The sequence below is a fragment of the Anticarsia gemmatalis genome, chromosome Z (genome assembly GCF_050436995.1).
Source record: "Anticarsia gemmatalis isolate Benzon Research Colony breed Stoneville strain chromosome Z, ilAntGemm2 primary, whole genome shotgun sequence".
NCBI classification, from domain to species: Eukaryota; Metazoa; Arthropoda; class Insecta; order Lepidoptera; family Erebidae; genus Anticarsia; species Anticarsia gemmatalis.
The window spans coordinates 12,338,015-12,362,080 of record NC_134776.1 but is presented as its reverse complement, the minus strand read 5'-3'; the positions used below and the strand labels follow the sequence as shown (position 1 = coordinate 12,362,080).

At 33.6% G+C, this 24,066-nt stretch overlaps 4 non-coding genes across 4 annotated transcripts; 2 read left to right on the top strand and 2 right to left on the bottom strand.

Annotated features, from left to right (window-relative positions):
- Positions 1-212: 212 nt before the first annotated feature.
- On the bottom strand, positions 213-285 carry TRNAE-UUC (transfer RNA glutamic acid (anticodon UUC)). The gene has a single exon. It is a non-coding gene; the product is annotated as a tRNA-Glu (tRNA).
- Positions 286-9,125: 8,840 nt separating this feature from the next.
- TRNAV-AAC (transfer RNA valine (anticodon AAC)) lies at positions 9,126-9,198 on the bottom strand. Its single transcript has one exon. It is a non-coding gene; the product is annotated as a tRNA-Val (tRNA).
- Positions 9,199-23,348: 14,150 nt separating this feature from the next.
- TRNAV-AAC (transfer RNA valine (anticodon AAC)) lies at positions 23,349-23,421 on the top strand. Its single transcript has one exon. It is a non-coding gene; the product is annotated as a tRNA-Val (tRNA).
- Positions 23,422-23,952: 531 nt separating this feature from the next.
- TRNAV-AAC (transfer RNA valine (anticodon AAC)) lies at positions 23,953-24,025 on the top strand. Its single transcript has one exon. It is a non-coding gene; the product is annotated as a tRNA-Val (tRNA).
- Positions 24,026-24,066: the final 41 nt, after the last annotated feature.

Sequence of the window (24,066 nt, the reverse complement as noted above, 5' to 3'; positions counted from 1 at the left end):
TTAAGTGTTCCAATATTAAAACCAAAAACTAAATCGAAGCATTTCCATGCAAATAACTCCCAAAACTATATTGTGTTCCTTATTATTTTGAAATACTCTATTTTGTTCCTTTTAAACTCTAAAAACTAAATCTAGATCAAAATATTCCAAAACAAACAGATTAGAAATAAAATAATGCATATACACAACAAAAAGGAAAGCGCAGAAGACACTGTTTCCGCCCGGGATCGAACCGGGGTCCTTCCGCCTGAAAGGCAGATGTGATATCCACTACACTACGGAAACTGTACTAGGAGTCTCGAATTACTTGTTAGCATTCGTCTGTTATCGATCCGCTGCAACGCTGTTGTCGGGGCTTTATGGTCTATAAGTACCTTTTATATAATTTAAATAGCTATAGTCCACTCAAAAAAGCAAGTGTAGAGTGCGTGAGAGGGATCCTGAGCAATTTCTTCAGAAATTGGTTCAGGATGGTTAGAAGATAAACATACTAAAAATCTCCGCCTCTAGAGGGGGCGCCGGCGTGGAGGGACGGGGTTAAAGTTCCCATTTTTTCGTTTTTCACTAATATCTTCAAAACGGTTCATCGTAGAGAAAAAGTATCTACTACATAATGAAAGATGACAAAATTGTCTACAACTTTTGTTCTACACACACACATTATCGAAATTCTCATCAGTTTTCGAGCATCACGCTCTGAAATAGTTAAAAGGTTTTTCAGATCATGAGTGAGTGTCATAAATGCGAAACTTTGCTTTCGCTTAACTTCGGAACTAAATGACCCTACAGTCTTGAAATTTTGTATTTTAATGATGTTCGAAAACTGATGAGAATTTCGATAATGTGTGTGTAGAACAAAAGTTGTAGACAATTTTATCATCTTTCATTACGTAGAAGACACTTTTTCTCTATGACGAACCGTGTTAAAGATATTAGTGAAAAAATATAAAATGGGAACTTTAACCGCCTCCCCCCACTCCGGCGCCCCCCCTAGAGGCGGGGATTTTTAGTATGTTTATCCTTTAAGCATCCTGAACCAATTTCTGAAGAAATTGCTTGAGATCCCTCTCACGCACTCTACACCCGCTTTTGGAGTATTCTTTGAGCGGACTACTAGTAATTTAAAAAGTAAGTGTAAAACAGACAAAGCTACCACCTCCATAATGACAAAGTAGCACAATTGGCAGCTGCAATGGCCGTTCTTAAGTTTTCATGGCTACATTGTTATTTCCAATGACAACAGACTTTCTAAACGAGTTTTCATTAACGGAGATAATATTTTGGACCTTTCTTGTAAATATTTTGTAACTCTATCCAGTCATTGAAGTTCGTTCTACCACCATTTGGTTAGTGGTCAGCCTAGTGTCGAAGTTTTTTAAACGACCGAAGGTATCAGGATTATCAAATATTAACATCATATTGTAGATTCTAAAAAGATACCAAATTTTTTAAAACCTAAAAGTCAACTTCTCCAAAAATTACTTTCAGGAAATACTAACTTTGCTTTCTTATTTTCAGGTATGAAAAATCAAATAGATAACCTACTTACAAAAATACCCTTATTCTAAACAAAATTGCATAGCATTTGACCATAGAACAAGTCTTTTTTCAAAAACAACATAATTAGTGCTTTTTTCAAAAACAACATAGGTAAAGCTACCACCTCCATAATGACAAGGTAGCATGATTAGTAGCTGCAGTGGCCGTTCTTAAGTTTTCGTGGCTACATTGTTATTTCATATGACTATAGACTTTCTAAACGAGTTTTCAGTTACGGACATAATATTTTGGACGTTTCTTGTAAAGATTTTGTAATTCTATCCAGTCATTTCCATCACCTTAAACTTGAAGTATCTTTAATCATTTCAAGTTAAAGCGTGGTTATGTTTTCAAATATAATGCCAAGAGCGTACAACTTTTTTAAATAATTATGGACATTATAATTACATATAAGAATTGTTGGCAACCAGGCAACACCAAGTGAAGCTGCCGGAAAAAAGGAAGAAAAAGAAAATAATAGCGGCTATCTTTTGTTTTTTTGAATTCATTACGTCAACTTACGTTTGTGAATTGTACTGTTATTTTTAGTTTAAGTATATTTTATCTGATTATAATTGTTTATTATAACATTTGCTTAATTTGAAAGGCTCCAATCGTTAGGACAGTATATTAATTTAACATCAGAAGTGGGATATAGTATTTTCCCAGCCTACAATGGGTAAAAGAAAAAACGCGGTAGATGCATGTCGAGTAGTAGCAGCTCAAGCACGCACAGTTCGAGCACGAGTAGGGGTGGTTCGAAAACGCCGCCACCAAGGTCATCGCGATCTCGGAAAAGGGTAAAGTCTAAACACCCTAGCACTGTGAGTACAAATCTGATTACCCTCCATAATAATATATGATATCGGAATTTGATCCTTTGAATGATAATGTGGCTTCATGGCTTAATGTAATTGATTCTTACGCGTTGACTTTTAAAGGTCCGACGGTATTATAAGATATCAAGCGCTCAACAAGCTCAAAGGGTCTGCCAAGACATGGTACGAGTCTATATTACGTAAAGATCATTTGTGGACATTTCAATTACTTTCAAAGTCAAAAGGAATATGTTTGAACTATTGCGGGGAAATAATTGATCGTAAGCCCGTTGAAAATCAATCTTTATATGATTTCTTTTTTGAACAAAAAGCACGAGTAGATCATTTGTGTTTAAATTTCTTTGAAAATGATATAATTTCTATTATATTAGGAACCATTGGTGATGGTTACATAACAGCATCCGTCGAAGCTAGTAATTTTAAGACTTGTGATAGTCTAGCAGCTTTCCTTCACAGTCGTACTTATACAGGGTGTGGCGTAAATAATGGATAATCCTTTACCAGCGGATGGGCGACAACCCAACTGATCTAAATATCAAAATTTACCTCTGGCACAAGTATCATAGTTTTTGAGATTTTGGCCATTTTGTGTGTTTTTTAAAAAAGCGTTTTAAGCTCGTTCTTTTTAATGCTGTGATCACAATTTAAGGCTTTTTTTAAATCCGTTTTTTTCAAATAAATCTTGAATAGATGTGCTATTGAATCTACAATCTTGTTTTGTGATTACTACTTGTTTTTTATTTAAATTATGCATTCAAAGTTGAATTTTATAATCTTACCCAAAATTTGTGCAACTTTGAGCACTTGTGGTGAAAAAAAAATGTATGGTAGCTTTACTGCCCACGCCATAAATAATTTCTAAATTTTATTAGAATTCTAAATTGGTATAACATGCAGCAATAATACCGATTATTGTCAAAATATTACAAAGAACTTAAATTATTAACACTTTTGCCGGTCGACTAATTTATTTTTTTCACGCTAAGCGCGTTCTAGATTCAATAGTACATCTATTCAGGATTTAATTGCAAAACACGGATTAAAAAAAAGTCTTAATTTGTGATCACAGCACCAAAAAGTACGAGCGTAAATCGCTTTCTTAAACACACATAATGGCCAAATTTTTTTGCATTTAAATCCTAAATTAATGTGCTATTGAACCTAATATCTTGTTTTGTTATTACTACTTGTCTTTTATTTAAACTATGCATTCAAAGTTAAATTTTATAGTTTTTCAACACTTTTGTTCAACTTTGAGCACTTGTGTGCAGTGTTGAAAAAAAAAAGAAATACAAAACATAAATACTATTCAAATAATAAAGATAATTAGAAATCTAAAGAAAACTACTCTGTTGACAAAAAAAACATTTTTCATCAAATTGTAATACATTATTTTGAAATAGACTTGGTAGAAGCAGCACAGTTCCAAGCTTTTTTATCATCTAAATAATCTTTAATAGTGTAATAACCCTATAAACATGAATATTTGAAAGTAAACTTAGCTTAAACGCGCTGATAAAATAAAATTAGTTGACCGGCAAAAGTGTTAATAATTTAAGTTCGTTGTAATATTTTGACAATTATCGGTATTAATGCTGCATGTTATACCAATTTAGAATTCTAATAAAATTTAGAAATTATTTATGGCGTGGGCAGTAAAGCCACCATACATTTTTTTTTCACCACAAGTGCTCAAAGTTGCACAAAAGTTGTGAAAGATTATAAAATTTAACTTTGAATGCATAATTTAAATAAAAAACAAGTAGTTATAACAAAACAAGATTGTAGATTCTATAGCACATCTATTCAGGATTTATTTGCAAAAAACGGATTTAAAAAAAGCCTTAAATTGTGATCACAGCATCAAAAAGAACGAGCGTAAATCGCTTTTTTAAAAAACACACAAAATGGCCAAAATCTCAAAAACTATGATACTTGTGCCAGAGGTAAATTTTGATATTTAGATCAGTTGGGTTGTCGCCCATCCGCTGGTAAAGGATTATCCATTATTTACGCCACACCCTGTATATAAGTCGATATCAATGAGGCAGCCGGTCATTCGGAATAATTCCAAGAAGATATGAGAGGAAGTGAAAGATCAAATAAAAGATATAGAGGAGTGGCTGCTGCGGAAGATATCAAGCCATGGATCAACATTAATAATTTGTCTATTTAACAAAAATTATGTCAGCAGTAAGTCGAGAACGTGTTGGCAAGGTAAAAATATACATCAATACAAATTATTGATCAGAAATTTAATTTCAATGCTTTGTAATCTATACTAATCTATACTAATATTATAAAGCTGAAGAGTTTGTTTGTTTGATTGGTTGTTTGATTGATTGTTTGTTTGTTTGTTTGTTTGAACGCGCTAATCTCAGGAACTACTGCTCCGATTTGAAAATTCTTTCACTGTTAGATAGCCCATTTATCGAGGAAGGCTATATATCATTACGCTACGACCAATAGGAGCAGAGTATCAGTAAAAAATGTTACAAAAACGGGGAAAATTTTAACCCATTCTCTCATGTGATTGCGTCACATGAGAGAATGGGTTAAAATTTTCCCGAAGCGAAGTTGCGCGGGTCAGCTAGTATATAATATTTGTGTGTGTATGTGTGCTGTTCCGCCAGAGATACCAACTGTGTTCATTATCCAGAGTAGGGGTAGTGTGCTGAAGCAGTTACTGCCTAAGATATAAAGGAGTAAACTGGAGCAGACACTACTTCGGACTAAAGGAGTGAATAAGGTAAGAAGAGAATGTCTAAGTCTAAAGACAATTTTTAAGTTGGGCGGACCAGCGAACATTAGATATTATAAAGTTGCCTAAGTGTAAAGGAACTTTGTATGAAAACTATTGGCCGGAATAGTGGACCAAAAAGTATAGATTTTTACATTGAACAATAATACAAATATTTTGTATACTCGTTTCAGATGTTTTGATTCGTTGAGTAATTTGAATGGATTGGACGTGCCTGAGGACATGCACTATGCAGGAGGGCCGTGTTGGCAACCAGGCAACACCAAGTGAAGCTGCCGGAAAAAAAAGGAAGAAAAAGAAAATAATGGCAGCTATCTTTTGTTTTTTTGAATTCATTACGTCAACTTACGTTTGTGAATTGTACTGTTATTTTTAGTTTAAGTATATTTTATCTGATTATAATTGTTTATTATAACATTTGCTTAATTTGAAAGGCTCCAATCGTTAGGACAGTATATTAATTTAACAGAATATTAAAAATATTTTGATTATTATTTTCTTCATATATAGCATACAGTAATTTGAAAAATACTGATGTAAAAATAAGTAGACGTGCTAAGAACACATAACTCATATAACGTGAACTTATAGTTGTAATTAGTTTAATATTAAATTCTATTCTCAGTCAGTCGCGTGAGTTAATGCTTATAAGTTAACAAGACGAATGACGGCTATAAGGAATATTTTTATATAGTGCCTTATTTATAAAAGGGCAACAATTTTATAGCCAGGTTTTTCTAGATATCAATCAAATTTATTCAAGATCAAAAATATTGTGTTTTTAGTGAGTCAGCTTCTATCGGAGACTTTGCAGACGATATTAAATTCGTGATTATCATAATAATAACTAAGCAACACAATCGGCATTCATTTTATATATTCGCCTTTTTGAGTATAAGAAATAACACTTGTTTTAATGGTTAAGGAAAACATCTCAACAAGAGTTGTTTACAACGTGATACAGTACGTCAGTTGTCAACAACTCCTCAAATGAATGCAAAGTCTCCGACTCGCACTTGTTCAACGTTGTTACATTATTTTCTTTGGACGTTGAACTAAACCGTATGGAGTCATTATCTTTCAAAAATGTATTTCATCAGCCATCAAAAAAAAGTCATCTTTAGTTGGTAATAACGCTTCCATATGACTCGGAAAAGCCACATATAAAAAACAAATGTCAAATAAATTTCTTTTTTTAAATATTCTACTTAATATCTTGACAGAAAACATAGATCGCAATTTTATTCTGAAACAGCGAAACTAGATAATCTGAAGGGAAATGATTTGTATGAAACGTGCACAAGGCAGCGAGACGCGACAAAAATGCAATAGTAAAGAGATTTGTTCCGTGCAACGCCTCGTGCCGGTGTCATCTATCTAAGAAGAACATGCTCAATGCTTGAATTGAATTCCGGTTCCAACACGCCAGATAAAAAGATTAAGCTTCAATTTATAGCGATCTTATTTATGCACTTTTTCTCACAAACTTGTGGGAGGATTTGTTACTAATTTCAAAACCTCATTTGAACATCGACACTGACTGTTGGCCAGTTAAACATAATTTCATATACGGATCAAATGTCTTGTTGTGTTTATTCATGGAATTAGAAAGGTACATAGTGTGTAGTGTTAATGTGCCACTTGCATTAGGTTTGTACAAACTACTTCTTTCGAGTTCAGGTAATTCGCTTTTCGACAAAGTCAGTACAAATGTTTTACCATCTAACTACGGAAACAACAAAGTAACTAATTTATTTAACTTACGTAAGCTAACTTTGGTATGATACCTTGGACTATATACATCCGAAAGCAAACGGAAAATTTACGAAAAAGTAAGTTCTGCTGCGGTAAAAAGTTAGCTCGCATTGTTAGGTCGGAAACAAGGCATTCCGTGATATTTATTATAATGCATTTCTGCTTTGAGCTTCGGTGAGTTTTGAACCAGAAACAGATAGACGCACGCGAATTCCATAATAACATGAAACAATGCTTTGAAATAGTTTTTGCTACATTAGAGAGCAGCCGCGGTATTGATACTGCACTACTTACTCTGATTACGCGAAATTATGCTTAAACTTGTTACAGGAATTACACATACTGCTTAGACAACGCTTAATGTACGTAAATTAAAGGCTTATCTGGAACGTACCTACTAAATACTAGTAAAAAATAAAGTAATTTTTTCAGTGTAATGTATTTTAGAACTAACTGTAACATTCTAGGGATTTGTTTAGAATTGAGTCGAATTGTTGTAATATAATAATATTAATTAATAAATGTATAAATGATTCAAATAACATAAATAACGAAAAGAAAAATAACAACAAATATAATTTAAAACTTAAAGAGAATAATATATCAACTACATTATTTATCTATTGTATTTAATTAACATCATATTGTAGATTCTAAAAAGATACTTACCAAATTATTTAAAACTTAAAAGTCAACTTCTCCAAAAATTACTTTCAGGAAATACTAACTTTGCTTTCTTATTTTCAGGTATGAAAAATCAAATGGATAACCTACTTACAAAATTACCCTTATCATTTGACCATTGAACAAGTCTTTTTCAAAAACAACATATTAAGTGTTCCAATATAAAAATTTAAAATTTAAATCGAAGCATTTCCATACAAATAACTCCAAAAAATATATTTCTTCCTTATTATTTCAAAATACTCAATTTTGTTCCTTGTAAGCCCTAAAAAGTAAATCTAGATCAAAATATTCCAAAACCAAACAGAATATAAATAAAATAATGAATATACGCAACAAAAAGGAAAGCGCAGAAGACACTGTTTCCGCCCGGGATCGAACCGGGGTCCTTCCACCTGAAAGGCAGATGTGATATCCACTACACTACGGAAACTGTACTAGGAGCCTCGAATTACTTGTTAGCATTCGTCCATTATCGATCCGCTGCAACGCTGTTGTCGGGGCTTTATGGACTATAATAAAAGAAAATACACAATGTTTTACAGTGAGTTTCTAAAAAAATAACATGTAGGGTTAGATTATTCGAATTTTAATAAGCAATCCTATTTTTTTTTAAATGAAACATAGCCTATGTTACTCGGGAATAGTTTAGCTTGCCAACGGTGAAAGAATTTTTTTAATCGGTCCAGTAGATTCAGAGCCTATTCAATGCAAACAAACAAAAAATCAAACATTTCCTCTTTATAATATAAGTATAGATAGTATAGATAAGTACCTTTTATGTTACTTAAATAGCTAGTAATTTAAAAAGTATGTGTAAAACAGACAAAGCTACCACCTCCATAATGACAAGGTAGCATGATTAGTAGCTGCAGTGGCCGTTCTTAAGTTTTCATGGCTACATTGTTATTTCCAATGACTACAGACTTTCTAAACGAGTTTTCATTTACGTAGATAATATTTTGGACTTTTCTTGTAAAGATTTTGTAACTCTATCCAGTCATTGAAGTTCGTTCTTTCACCATTTCGTTAGTGGTCAGCCTAGTGTCGAAGTTTTTTTAACGCCCGAAGGCATTTGTCATGGCTTACGGACTGTAATCTCAATTGGCCACTATCATGATTATCAACTATTAACATCATATTATAGATTCTAAAAAGATACCAAATTATTTAAAACTTAAAAGTCAACTTCTCCATAAATTACTTTCAGGAAATACTAACCTTGCTTTCTTATTTTCAGGTATGAAAAATCAAATAGATAACCTACTTACAAAAATACCCTTATTCTAAACAAAATTGCATAGCATTTGACCATTGAACAAGTTTTTTTTCAAAAACAACATATTAAGTGTTCCAATATTAAAACTTAAAACTAAATCGAAGCATTTCCATACAAATGACTCCAATAAATATATTTTCTTCCTTATCATTTCAAAAGCAAGCATTTGTAAGCCCTAAAACATAAATCTAGATCAAAATATTCCAAAACAAACAAAATATAAATAAAATAATGAATATACACAACAAAAATGAAAATGATGAAGCACTGTTTCCGCCCGGGATCGAACCGGGGACCTTCTGCGTGTTAGGCAGATGTGATAACCACTACACTACGGAAACCTTAACGTGAATTTCGAATAACATGCCTGCGTTCGTACACTATCGATCGGTTGCAACGTAGTTCTGAAGGTATTATGGCCATTTTTTACGTAGAAAACTTGTCGATACCTCTTGCAACCCTTTGGTAAAGTCTCAAAGTACCACCTTTTCTTATAAAATTGGGTTTTCGAACTCTCTGCACTGAAATATTGAAAGCACATTAAAAGTTCGTAATCGCTCTGCCATTAGCATAGAGTTCGGAGTTGGCTGACGAATTTCGAGACAGTCGGAATTAGTAATTGAGTATAATGAGTTTATGAGTTAGAAGACGAATATGACTGATTATATTAAACGATATAAATAATTATACGGAACGTCCTTAACATATGGATGGTATACATTATAATATGTGCATTGTGCATGGCATAAGGTTTCATCGATCATGTGAGGTTAAGTACAGTATCGCGTGGTCGATATGTAGACGGATGAGCGCTTTTGTACGCCGCGACCCTTGTGTGTCTCGTTTGGCACGTTGAACTTCTGGGCGTTGGACTGCTTAGCTCTTTTAGAAATTATAATTCTGACACCTAGTTTTGTTGATATAAGATATTCAACATTTAAAGACGTATTTGACATACTATTATTTTAACATTCCTTTAATGGTTATGATCCACCAATTATGATCCAATCACGTTTCATCGCAATACACTTATCCTATAACTCGAGTTTTGCTATCTTGTTCTTGCTATTGTAGAACCACTGTGCGGTAACTTTTTGAAATATACAGACATAATAATAAATTTAACCCATTAATGTTCCACAGCTGGGCAATGGTCTGCTCCCGTAATGAGGGAGGGGTTAGGCCTTGAGTCCGCCACGCTGGCCAAGTGCGGGTTGGGGACTTTGCACGCCCTCAATAAATGTTTTAATGCAATTTTTAGGCATGCAAGGTTTCCTCACGATGTTTTCCTTCACCGTTGGAGCATGTGATAATTATCTCTAATACACACATAACTTCGAAAAGTCATTGGTGTGTTGCCTCGGGTTCGAACCTGCGACCACTTGAGTGAGAGGTGTCAACTTATACCACTTGGCTATCACTGCAATACATAAGATAACTTTTACCATTTTGTTTGTGTGCTGTTTTCCTTGTTTGTTGTTGGACCTGGTCTTATAAAATTGAGCTGTAGTGCTAAAACGATGTGAATGTATTGAAAAAATGCAAAGCATACACCAAAACCTGTTTTCAGAAGTTGTCTTGGCGTGTACCTACATATGTGAATAGCACTTAATTCTCAAACTTTATTGAGCTGATCTGGAAAAGTACTTATTATTTAAACATTTTCTGTTAGCTTACTTCAAAGTATAGCATCTTGTGGGTATAACACTGCTTTGCAATGCGTTCTCTGAACACTCAGTTAAATTAGGTATATATTATCATAAGGTCATTTATATCCTTGATATCATTACGAAATTAAAGATACCAGAGAGTTATTTTTAAAAGCAGCTTTTGGCGGTATGAAACATCCGCAACCTACGTGATGGGTAATGGACTGAAGATCTGATCCCTACGCCATTTTTTCTTACCCAGTGGTGGATCAGGTGGTCAATATTTTCCGAACTATCATAGTTAATATGAACCACACCTTTATAGCCTAAAAGTACGACACTTAGAAAAATATACTTTATTTACCGACAATAAGGGATAATATCTGATCATAACGTAATACATAGTAGTCCGATTTTGATAATTATTTTATTAAACCCGAATTTAAAGAAGTTTTCTACAGCAATTTCGCTAATAAACACCGTTCATTCTACGCTTTATTTATTCAACCATGCAACTCAAACTTGCCATTAGTTTGGAAACTGCACATCAAATAAAAAAGACCAATACGTAAGAAAATACAAATATTATGGCAGCAAACATTTGTACGGAAGAACATACTTCTTAGTTGAAAACTTCCTTGTTCAACACCTACAGCGGGCCATAAGTTAAAACCGCTGAGATATTGCAAGACGTAAAAAAGCACTTGAAAAGTTATTTTAAAGTATGATTTATGATGTGAAATCATATTTGTTGCTGTTAGATAAATTGTTTTCGTTTTAAAACTTTATGAACAAAAATGTATATATAAAGGATGTTTATGGCCAGTGCTACAGCATATGGATAATTGTCGGTCTATTTATCTGATAGAAAAAGTACAAAGTTTTAATTCACATGCAACGGTTTACATATCGTTACTAAATTGATAAGGAATCAATATACTCAAAATCCTACTTTGCGTTCCGTTTTGCATGTTATGTAAAAATATTATCGAATATTGTAACGTTTAAAAATTTTAAATACAAATAAATATCGCAATAAAACTTTCAAATATACAGCATATATGAAACTGCTATGATATGCATTTGGCTGTTTTAGCAGTGGCTAAATAATATGTCCAAACAACTATGCGTCAAAGTTTTTAAGTTACATGCATGTACTAATTACACGATAATAGTGGTTATTACTTACTGCATGTATTTCTAAGTTAAAACTAACCGTAGGTTGACTTAAAATAATAATTTGTGCTTAAAAGATCTATCTTTACATTGAAATGTTTGAGAAAAATGCTTAGTAACACGAGTGGAAAACTAAATGATTGATTGCTGGTTTCCGTTCATCAATCGAAGCACCACGGAGGCGGTTACAAATGAGTTTCATGTTCGCCGAGCGTTGCTCAAATCTGGAACTTTTTACACCCGTTCATCTATAAGCGCTGATATTATATTCAGTAAAAAGATAATAATCTTGTTTAGTTATGATCTTTTTTAATGTACGTTTTTAGTGGATTTACGCCAACAATAAACGGACATCCAGTTCAATGAATACTTTTTTACGTAACTTTCCTATATTAGATAATTATAATACATCCCACTATGTATAAGTCCATGCCTGGAAACAAAAACGTTGATACATATTATTATCACGCCAGTTGTACCTGAAGGTGAAGGCAGAGGTGTCGAAGAGCGAGCTACAAATGAGCTGCCGTCTCGCGGAAACTGGAATCTTGAATCGAAATACACTTCGCAAGTTGAGACGGTTCCGTGAAGTAATGACTATCCTTTAAAACCGTTAAGTAGGTACTATTATGATTGGTTTATAAGAAAATTTAATATAAGCACAAGATCTGTGACAAACAGTGTATATAATAGAGGGCGAGCCTATGGCAACTTACCAGGCAAGTTAACAAACCCGTACGTATAAGAAACATTCTAATATAAATTAGAAAATACCAATAGTACTTATTGTTGACGGAGATCTAGTAACTCGTTATCTATGTGTCTATATTGTAGGTTTTACTGTTTTGGTTTAGTAGCTAATTATTACTATAATGTGGTCGGTGATCAGTTTAGTACAAAAGTCGTTAAAGCGACCTGAGGTCATTGGCTGCTATCTCAATTGCCAACATCTGAGACCCCCTTTCTACGAGACTTTCAAAGCGCGAAGACGCACAGCTTAAATACTATCAAGCACATACAGCGGCTACCTATAAAGGCAAAAGTTGAGATGTTTGATTCAAGCGAAATCGTCGAGATGTTATTCAATTTACTCAATTTACTACTGATTCGATTTTGACAATTGTGGAACACAGATAGTGTATGACCTGGATAAATTTATTTATTTAGAAAAAGACTACTCCCGCACTAAGAATAATATAAACACATACGTGACTATTGTTAAAATCGGAAAATCTTTTTACGTGTAAAAGTAGCGTATAAAAGCTATTTAAAATAGAATACAACCATGATTGATTATGACGTGTGTAGATAGAATAAATCCCCACAAAGCAATTTGCTAAATGGTATAAGCATATTGGCGATCGCTGGAAATTTTCCATTGAACTTAATTTGTAGTAATCTATAAAAGTGGCCAATGTTTGTTTAGCAAAGAACCTTTGCTAAGTTATTAGATACTAGTGGAGTTCCATTACATCAATGACAATGGCTATAAGACAAAATTAAATTATTCTGAACTACTTACACTCAATAAATACTTTACCACTATATTTACAAGATATTTCCACAGCAGTAACTGAAACAATAGTAGCAGAACGCATAAATTTTATTAATTTTACATTTAAGCATGATCATCACTTTATCTATGCATATTTTTTTTTACCTATCGTAATTGCTCATCACAGAAAAAGCTGTTGAAGGTAAAAATATTATTTTATTAAAACAACTATGAACTCTACCGTATCGTACCTAAAGCCTGCCATTTTATTAAGAACGATCAAAATATTGCAACAAAATTATAACAAGTTAATAAAACACTAAACTTCGTTAAGAAATAATATTGGTAATAAAAATAAACCGCAATAAGATCCATTAAATGCGCTTAAATTTCAAACTATCGGGTAAAGAATAAGAATCGAAGAGCGAGCTACAAATGAGCTGCCGTCTCGCGGAAACTGGAATCTTGAATGGAAATGCACTTCGCAAGTTGAGACGGTTCCGTGAAGTAATGACTATCCTTTAAAACCGTTAAGTAGGTACTACTATGATTGGTTTATAAGAAAATTTAATATAAGCACAAGATCTGTGATAAACAGTATAGAAGAAGAATTGGTTTATAAGAAATAGTACATTTGGTCAATGTTTTGGAAATTTTTCACATAAAATGAGGCAGGATACGTACATATGAAAATACTAGGGCACTCAGAAAGTTTTGCGTATAACATTTATTTGTATGAGGCAGTGTCAGGTTATAATTTATTTAAAAATATACATTATTTACTAGTATAAATACATAAGTTCCAATTTTAAATTTTTTTGCCGAATTTTATTATTAGTAAAAACAAATTGACGTGTCTTACTGAGAAATGAAACTGCCGGCAGAACATTTCTGGGCGACAAAATTTCATGATTTCAAATCTGGCTCAAAACTAGAAGAAACGTTTTATTGACTTCAAACTGAGTTTATAGATTAAGGACCTTTTAAAGAATGCGGGTAATTTAGTTTTTTGGAAATTAAGCGAAGTTGGCTTAGTTTAGCCACTGAATAATATATGGTCGTCTTTTGCCGGCTATTGTGGAAAAAAACGTGTCACTAGTAAAAAATACAATTTGACAAAATAGGTAAATCAGGTACAATGAAATTGAAAATTTAATTTTAATTCATTCAGAAAGCTTTTTTTTAAGAATTTGCACGAGTAGCTTGTATAAGAGGAATTTTTCGCGCTAGGTGCCGCGAAATATGGCTAATGTATGAAAGGAGACTCACGGGGCATAATGATTTGTTTTGATAGATAAGTTTGATTCAGGCATATATATAGATAGTTGACTGACTGAAATATAGCCCAGAAACAAAAACCCAGTCGATAGTTAGCCTTGTTCAAAATGAGCCAAATGACACAACGTTTAAGCGATCGAGAAACAAAGGAAATACTGTAGTCGCTAGTTTATTAACTATAAGAGGGTACCTGGGCTTTGGATCTTCAGAAAAATAAAATTAGTATTCAAGCACTCGTGTACAGTACCAAACAATGACCAGAACTCATCATCTCTATCAGCAACAAACAATCATGTACGGTTTGGCGTTTGAAACAAGTGACTCTCTGAACTACACACTAGTCAGAATCTGTGGTCGTACTTCTGACAGCATTAATAGGGCACCGAATGACTTGTTTTCACTTCCCAATTAAAAAAAACATCTAGGAGGGTATTGGGAAAAGATTTCCAAAAAATGGTTAATTCGCACGAAACTTCGCATAAAGAGTAATAAAGATATGTTTAAAAGGATGGAATAAAAAAATATACACTGTAGAACAATTTTCTTAAGACTCGCAAAACTTTCTGAGTGTCCCACGTACATAAGTTATTCAAAATAGACTACACTATATGACACTCGCTATTTCGATACTTAGTTAAATACGAATCGTATTTAAACATAAGCTACGTGCCGGAATAATGTGCCATGACTGTTAGTTACATTCAACGTGTGTTGTTTAACATGTAACTGAATTAAATTGTTTACTAACCAGTTAATATGCGTTGGACTAAACCAAGTTCTCACTAATATTTCGATCACGTCCGAGCACGGTATCGCAGCGAAAATGCAAATTTCCTATTAGCTGATTGCATGTAGCGGCATACGGTAGGAATCCAAGCTAATATGATGAAAATGTGATACGTTGAAAATTCGTGAATACGTAAGTACTTTCAAGGAAGTTGATGTCAGCTTTGCCTTTGAAACTCAAAGAAACTACTTTCATGATATTGTACTTGACTTTATTAGATTTGCTTTAGAAATCCTCCTTTTCAAGCAGTGCATTTGACTGTATATCTTAAGAAGACTGATGCGTCATAAGCTTGGATAGCTTTGTGAATAAAGCAGTACTAGTCAATATAGCTTGGGTCGTATTTATACTGAAACTTAGTTACGAAGTTTGAAATAGACATGGTAAACTTAGTGTCTGCTCTTGATGGAAGTCTGTACTGAACCAGCTTTACAAGACAAGCCACAGTTCAACTTGTGCTCCAAATGGTCGAACAATATATTACTAATAACATTATATTCTGCACGGTGCATTAGCTGCTAATTTGTTTTCGGAAATGAGTGGGGGTGTATTTTAGTGAGGGATTACAACAGCAGGAAAATTCTAAATTCAGGCGGTATTTTCAATATGTACAGTGTACACTTAATTGTACTGAGATTTCTGATCAAATTTACGTGATTTATTTATAGGTCCACTCGGATTTGGTGCCATTTGGTACTATGTGAATTTAATTTACTTTGATCCTATAGCTTTATTTATATTAGATGTACTGAATATTTCCTATAATAATAATGTTGACTAAGCTAGTGCTTAGACAGTCTATATTTAAAACGGTTAGTGACTATCGCCATAAAAGATTAAATAACAGTGTTGCCTGTTTACGAGCGATCACAAAAGACAATGTATCCGTTATGGGGTAAATAAACCTTAGCGGGAAGTAAATCTGATAACCCATTAAAAATAAAAATGTTCTAGCAATTTGTTCTTTAACACGTACTAAATGACGCGTCGGATTTACGAGGCAGAAAATGTAAAAATAGGCCGATGTTGTGTTACATTCAACAATCGATTTAAAATTTGACGGACTTGTAATCTGAATTACACTGTGTTACAACATGTAATAAGTTCATGAACTTAAGGAGTTAAAGTCCTTCAAAAATTACTTTTTTCTCATTATATTTGAATATAAACTTTTCACAAAACACTAAACTGGTGGTCAACAACGAATCAGTGTCTAACTAATATCACTTTGATAAACATACAAAAAAATCATAAATCACGACATTTTCTCGTAGCGGTAGGCAAATTCCAAATAACAAACTTTTATATCATTCTGAAATGGGCAATCCAGTACATTTTGTTTAAGTTACCTTGCTACATCTCTATTTTAAAAACATGTTTAACAATAAAGTCAATTATATTTAGTTTCTAAGATTTTTTATGGCATTCACACTAAAATGTCCTTCAATCACCTACCAGCCATTCCGCTTCTACGCAATACTTTAACGAGAGCCTGAGATTGTATCAGCACGATTTTTAATTTACGTACAATCACGTGATTTGCGATAAGGAAATATAGCCTTTACGGAATAATATTACATAGCCGTATCAGCTGTGATAAAATATACCAATATGAAAACACTTTTTAAGATCGGCCTATTTTTTCAGCATTTGTTGTCATATTTCTTCCGTTTATTCGATACTATAAGTTAATCAAAAATTAAAGTGATTTTATATTTATAAAGTCGTTATTTTCTCGTGTTTACTGTCATTTCTAATCAAAATATACCGTTACCTAAAATCATTTCAAAATCACTTTTCCTATTTTGACTTTTTACTAAAACCATGTGAATGGGCATCAGCAGTACATTAAACCAGCTACTGTAATAGGAAAACTTCAAAATTATTCCAATAATAGAAGGGTCTGGCATTCACGATGGCAATTCCATTCACACCATCCAATTTGCGATGCGATATGTCTGCATTACTTATTCGATTGGCAAGGATTACGCGGCACAATTTACGCGAAGATCTCATTACCATAGCATTAATCTTATTCCGGCCCTTTGCTGGCATTCCACTTGATTTTCAAGGCTCCACTACTGATTTTGATACTGCTTGCGATTGCGGAATAGTTGTGCTAAATAATTTTCTGTTTATCTGCTCGTTGGGTATTGGTAGGTTTACTTTTTTGCTAGCTTGTGTATAATTCCTCAGGGCGATTAATCATATTATAATTTCGTGTTCATTGCCGTTAGGTACTGTATGGAGTTAGAGGCATTTTTGTAAGGTAATTATTCCATAAAGTAATTAACTACGCTGAAATTTATTTCAAGGCACATTATTCCACTACAGCCATAATTTACAACAAAGATTCGGCAATCTACAAAGATCTTTACGAAGAAAAATAAAAGGAGCATCAAAATTGTGTGCCACAACTGTGAGTAGGACCCAAGGGAATGTTAACCAAAATCTCCTCGGCTCTAACTTGGCTCTCTCCCTACAGAATGGACAGATATCACGTGACAAGTACCTTCGAGTTATATAAGGATTTTCGGTCGCAGATTTAGGTATTTTTTCACAGCAAATGCTTAAAGTTTTTGGAGTAATAAGTTGTCATACTAAATACGTCTTCAATATTAACTATAAAAAGGTTGATAAAGAATCTTAAATGTAATATGGGACCAGTCATATTGTTGCAAATAAACTTGCAATAAAATAAAATGTAGTATATAAAAGCGAATAAAAGTGTACGATCAAAACGACACCTGAATGGTTCAGTTTGAATTCGAACTAATTGATTTTCACGACACGGCGGCGAGGGTTGCGTGTAAAAATCGCCAATATAATTTCCGTTGGAAGTTTGTTCGGTAATTTGTTTTCTTCAGAACGTTGAAGACATGAAATGGAAGTGCAAAAATGAAAAAGAGTTCAATTAAAATGTGACGGCACCTTAAACTGCAGTGTTTAAGAGCAAGCGAACTAGAATTCATCTTACAAAAGATTTATGTCGTACGGCATGAAAGTTGTTATACGTTAAAAGCCTGTCTAGTCAGAACATCATACTTTTATTTTCCTTTACTGAGACGGGAAGTGGTACTCTTGTCTAATCCCCCTGTTTTTCATAAAGACACATAAAAGCATTGTCGGTGTGAAACAACGTTTGCAACGAGCTCAGCTAAAGAGCTGATAGTGGAAGCATTCTGCTTTTGAAGAAAGTTTTTTAATAACGATTCTCCTCGTTATTGGCATCTTCTACATCGTTATGTTGTTGACTAAAAGGTTGTCTTATAACATGCCCTGCACGATGATGTACACCTGTTGATGTAATGAAGTCTGGAGTCGTAGTCTACGTTATACAATCTTGTTCACCACCTTAAATGTCGGGAAATACTTTGTAAGGTAACAATACTCAGTTAAGGCATACCACAAACGCAAATATTGCTTTCAGATAAAAGCGATCGTGTATTACGTTCTTATTAAATAATACATGCAAAAAATTTAACAATGCATAACGTAAAATTTGGAAGTTGTTCGAGCCTTCGAAATAATTTCTTGTAGGAAATCACAAAACAGCATTGCTAACCACAAGGCACAAACATATTTTTCTAGAAGCATTCCCAACGTTTCGGTCGTGATTTCGGCACTTGATGACTACAACGAGGGAGGTTTTTATTGACGTATTTTTGTACATTTTTCCTTATTTCACTTCAATTTTCTTTTTCTTACGGAAGTATATAATGAACTTGTCATTACGAAGTACGCAGTTTGAAATACAATCGTAAAATTTTATATAATTCTAAATAATTACTTTTCTTTATACTTTGTGCCAAGTTAGTTATTACTGTAAAATATTATTACATTTTCCTTCAAGTTTCTAGAAGATTATGTATGATAGATTAAAAATGAATTAGGGATTTACAATTTTGTTGACTACAAAACAAAGAATATTAGTCCTTCCTGGAAGACGGCCAGCATACAAATCCTTAACTAAAATGGATTAACTATGTTATAACCTAAACTTATAATCCCAATAATGTAAAAAAAATGTAACTTGACATATTTCATTCATAGCATAAGTAGAATAATTTAATACAAAGTAAAAAGCCTAGGCCTGTGAAATAATTGCTTGTACTTACAGTTTATAATTACCCAAAAAATATAAAATCACATCAAAGCACACGTATTTTGGCTAAGCATCGAAAATACATAAAAAATACATTTTCACCTTCACACGTTCCTTGAAACAGCCGTATTTTTTCGAAGGAACAGAAATTATTGAAACTCAATTCAACCTGTCAGAAGTGCCTTACAAGTAATCGATTTCGCGTTATAAAACTTATCAATAAAAAATTGAATAAGGTGGGGAAAGTTTTCTTATATTAAATGAACTGGGTATTTTTATTGCTTAATTTATTGCTTCGACTATAAAGGAATACTAGAGAACACTGTAAACACTCTTCTGCTGATAAATAAAATAATTAATGTTTTTAGTATTCTCCGCTGCTTGGTCAGGAATTATTTAGAGTCCATTTGCATTTAGAAAACAGCGACTTCGTTGAATGTTCTGGGGTTTAAAAATACAATCACAGTGGAGCTTATGTAAACAGAACCGAGTTGTAATTAAAACACTAAAGCACTAACGTTCCTATTCAATTTACATTGACCGTCTCAATTGTTTACCACTAACAATAATACTAGAGATTTTTAAACGAGTTACTTGGTCAAGTTTCGGGTATTTTGAAGTGTGTCAATCCAGGTTATAAACTATCAGTGTACCAATTTGTATATAAATTAATTTTGCGTTTTTGCGTGAAAGAGTAACAAAATATATATTTTAACTTTTCGCATCTAACAAACTTTCTCTTTTATAATATTAACTAGCAGGATGTTTAACTTTTAAAGAGTAAAACGTTAATACTTGAAGTAGCAACACAAAGACCTAACATCCTTTGACAAAAGGTAAGTCTCTTTACTAAAAATAGAATCGTCATTTCCCTTTACGCCGGTGACATATAAGGTAACTAAATAATACAGGGGATGGCTAACAATATATTCTTTGTACTTTTATTTTAGGCCTATTGTTATAATTACTAGCTGTCGACATGAAATCCAAGCCTTGATATATTTTACTTATGGTGTCTGGGAAGGGTAATGACATGGTTCTGTTCCTTTTGTAATAATCACTTGTCATGGCCGTGTTAGAACAAAAGCTCGTTCGATGAACTTGTCACCATGTCATCAAGGATCATATAGAATGTTTATTATTTTTGTAACTGTTTCTATAGCGTCATGGTATTATTAAAAAGTAAAGTAAAGAAAGCTTGATTTTGGTTTGGGTCATTAGTTACTTCATAAAAAAGTAGGTCTCGGTAGTTAAATGACGAGTTATAGCAGCTCAATAATATCTCGCAAAAAAGTAATAATTACAACAAAAGCCAAAAATGTAGTCCAGGAGTAAATTGTCGAACGACAGCCCTGTAACAGACATGCACGGTATGATAACAACGCATATTGCATGTAGAAGGGCGAAGTATATTGCCACATGGAGCTACGTATCTTACGCATATTACAGAATGTAATATTAAGTTGGGAAAATCAACAAGCTCCACGGGCTTCGCTGGGGGAATCTCTGAAATGATGTCGCTCACGAGTGTTAGATTCTTTTCGAATTTATATGAACCAGTTTATTTTTATGTTGATGGTAAACAAAGGGTGTATTACGTGTGTCGAATTGATGTGAGAGATTTGAATATTGGTTTGATATAGAATTCAATAAACTATTGCTTTGAGTAAAATAAACTTTGAAGTGAAGTTCTGAACTGAGACGAGAGATGCATAAACTATCAGTACTTCTTTATTGAAAACGCAATAAATGAGTCAGATTATGAACTTAAGAAGTTGCTTCACAGTTTCTCTCGTGGCCATTGCAAAGCTGAACGGAAGTAAATATTTAATTTAGTTTACTTTAGTCCAGTTTTATTGCAGGGTGAATAGACGTACGACACTAACTTTTTCCTTTGATATTTACTTGCTATGGACGGTTTTATTTTAACTTGAGGAACTGCTGAATCGTGCAAAATTTGCATATTGAATAAGTACCAAAGAATGCGACTGCTGTTGCTATGAGCTTTGTGAACAATCCAAAGAGACTGGTTTTAGGCAAATACAGTGTATTGCGGTCGTGTTTAAAAATATCTACATTTTAACCGCGAAAAAATTGATTGACAAATGACAGTGATGTGAAAATCTAGGTTATGTATATTACAGTGCCTAGTTTCCAGCCGCATCCATTTTCGTACACGTTATAGTGTTCCCGAAATGTACCATTTTTTGATGCGAGTATTCGCTGGCACTGTTTGTTGTAGCTATTTTTTATTCTGACACGTGAGTGGTGGAAATTTATGCCGTTGCTATTTTTCCATTTGTTTTTATTCCACTGAATTTACAAAACTCAATTTGTATTGCTTTTTCGTTAGCCAATTGATTGGCAAAATTGCGTTTTGACAGTCAAAAAGTGCAGGAAAACGTTTGCAAGTTTTATATTAAACGCGACATTGTAGTGAATATACTGAATTTAATTCGTATTGTTTTTCGGTATCCTGCGATCGAGAATAATACAACAAATGCTCATGTGTAAGGATTTCTAATTTCGTATGCGATTGAGACCTCCGGCAAAATGATCAACGCGCCAAACGATACACATGAGCCGCGACGTTCAAAAGCGCTCATCCGTCTACATATCGACCACGCGATACTGTACTTAGCCTCTCATGATAAATGAAAACTTATGCTATGCACATATTATTATACTATACATATATTAAAGTAATATTTTATAGCCACTTGTACTTACGAACGGGTCTCAAATAGGTCAATGAGGGAAATTTTCGGCCTTTTCGGCAAGTTTAATGAATAGATGGGTGGCCGCTTAGTGGTATGCATCAGCACTATGCAAAACGTTCAATTATGTATATTTCATTAGTTGGTTAACGTATTGTCTTTACTATCTTGTTGCCATACTTTAAGCTTGAATATGAAGATTGTGTCTGCTACATTATTTTTTATTATTTCATAGGCATTGATGTGCTTTTAGCAACATAAACACTCGCAAGCTATAAACAGAAGATTTGTTCTCATTAACATTTTCTCCGACACATTTGCTGCACACTCTCATGTACACACACGTACAATGCAAAAGTTTTGGCACACTTGCGCGACAAACTTGGTAGAGCGCGTTAATTAGTGAGTCTTAGATGCCAGGAAACAGGCCTCGAAATAGAAATAACTGTGGAAGATAATTGCCACATAAATTAACCTTCGTCTGCATGAAGCAGTACTAATTAAGGAAGCCACGCTGAGAATAGTACGCGATCATAGAACACGCGAAGTCGCACATCGTTTCTAGGTTACTACCTATACATATAAGTATATAGGTAGCTTATTACTAAATGTCAAAACATAAATTTTGGACTGTCTCTGTGGCGCAGTGGTTAAGGTCACCACGCCGCTACCATTGCGTCTAGAGGTCATGGGTTCGATTCCCACACGGAACAATATTTGTGCGATCCACAAATAGTTGTTTTGGGCCTGTTTGTGTCCGTTATTTGTATGTTTGTTTTATTGCAATGCTTAATGCGGAAATCCCGCATTAGAATTCCCGCTTAAAAAATCTAAAAAATACAGGTCAAGACTGAAAAACTCTAACATCACTCTATTCAAAATCTCCGTGTCGTAATATGGAAAGCCCATATATTATGAATCACAAGTTTCGAGATTTAATTTACTTCCTTTTGTAAGGTTCGTTATGTACTACTCATCCCCTAACTTAAGAACTACTTAATTACAATCCGACTGTCTCAAATTCGACAATCAACTGCGAACGCTACGGTAGTGCTACGCTACGTAGTACGGCTACGAACTTTAAATGTGCCTTCGATATTCCTACATTGAGACCCTACAAACACCGTTTCATTATAAAAAGTGATAATAAAATACTTTCACATGATGTTACACGAGGTTTCAACTCAATTCGCAAGGAAATAAAGTCCATAAAGCCCCGACAACAGCGTTGCAGCGGATCGATAACGGACGAATGCTAACAAGTAATTCGAAGTTCCTAGTACAGTTTCCGTAGTGTAGTGGTTATCACATCTGCCTAACACGCAGAAGGTCCCCGGTTCGATCCCGGGCGGAAACAGTGTCTTCTGCGCTTTCCTTTTTGTTGTGTATATTAATTTTTTTATTTATATTCTGTTTTTTTGGAATATTTTGATCTAGATTTAGTTTTTAGAGCTTACAAGGAACAAAATTGAGTATTTCGAAATAATAAGGAAGAAAATATATTTTTCGGAGTTATTTGTATGGAAATGCTTCGATTTAGTTTTTGGTTTTAATATTGGAACATATAATAAGTTGTTTTTTTTCTAACTCATAAACTCATTATACTCAATTACTAATTCCGACTGTCTCAAAATTCGTCAGCCAACTCCGAACTCTATGCTAATGGCAGAGCGATTGCGAACTTTTAATGTGCTTTCAATATTTCAGTGCAGAGAGTTCGAAAACCCAATTTTATAAGAAAAGGTGGTACTTTGAGACTTTCACAAAGGGTTGCAAGAGGTATTGACAAAATTTTCTACGTAAATAATGGCCATAACCCCTTCAGAACTACGTTGCAACCGATCGATAGTGTACGAACGCAGGCATGTTATTCGAAATTTATATTAAGGTTTCCGTAGTGTAGTGGTTATCACATCTGCCTAACACGCAGAAGGCCCCCGGTTCGATCCCGGGCGGAAACAGTATATCATTTTCAATTTTTGGTTTTGTTGTGTATATTCAT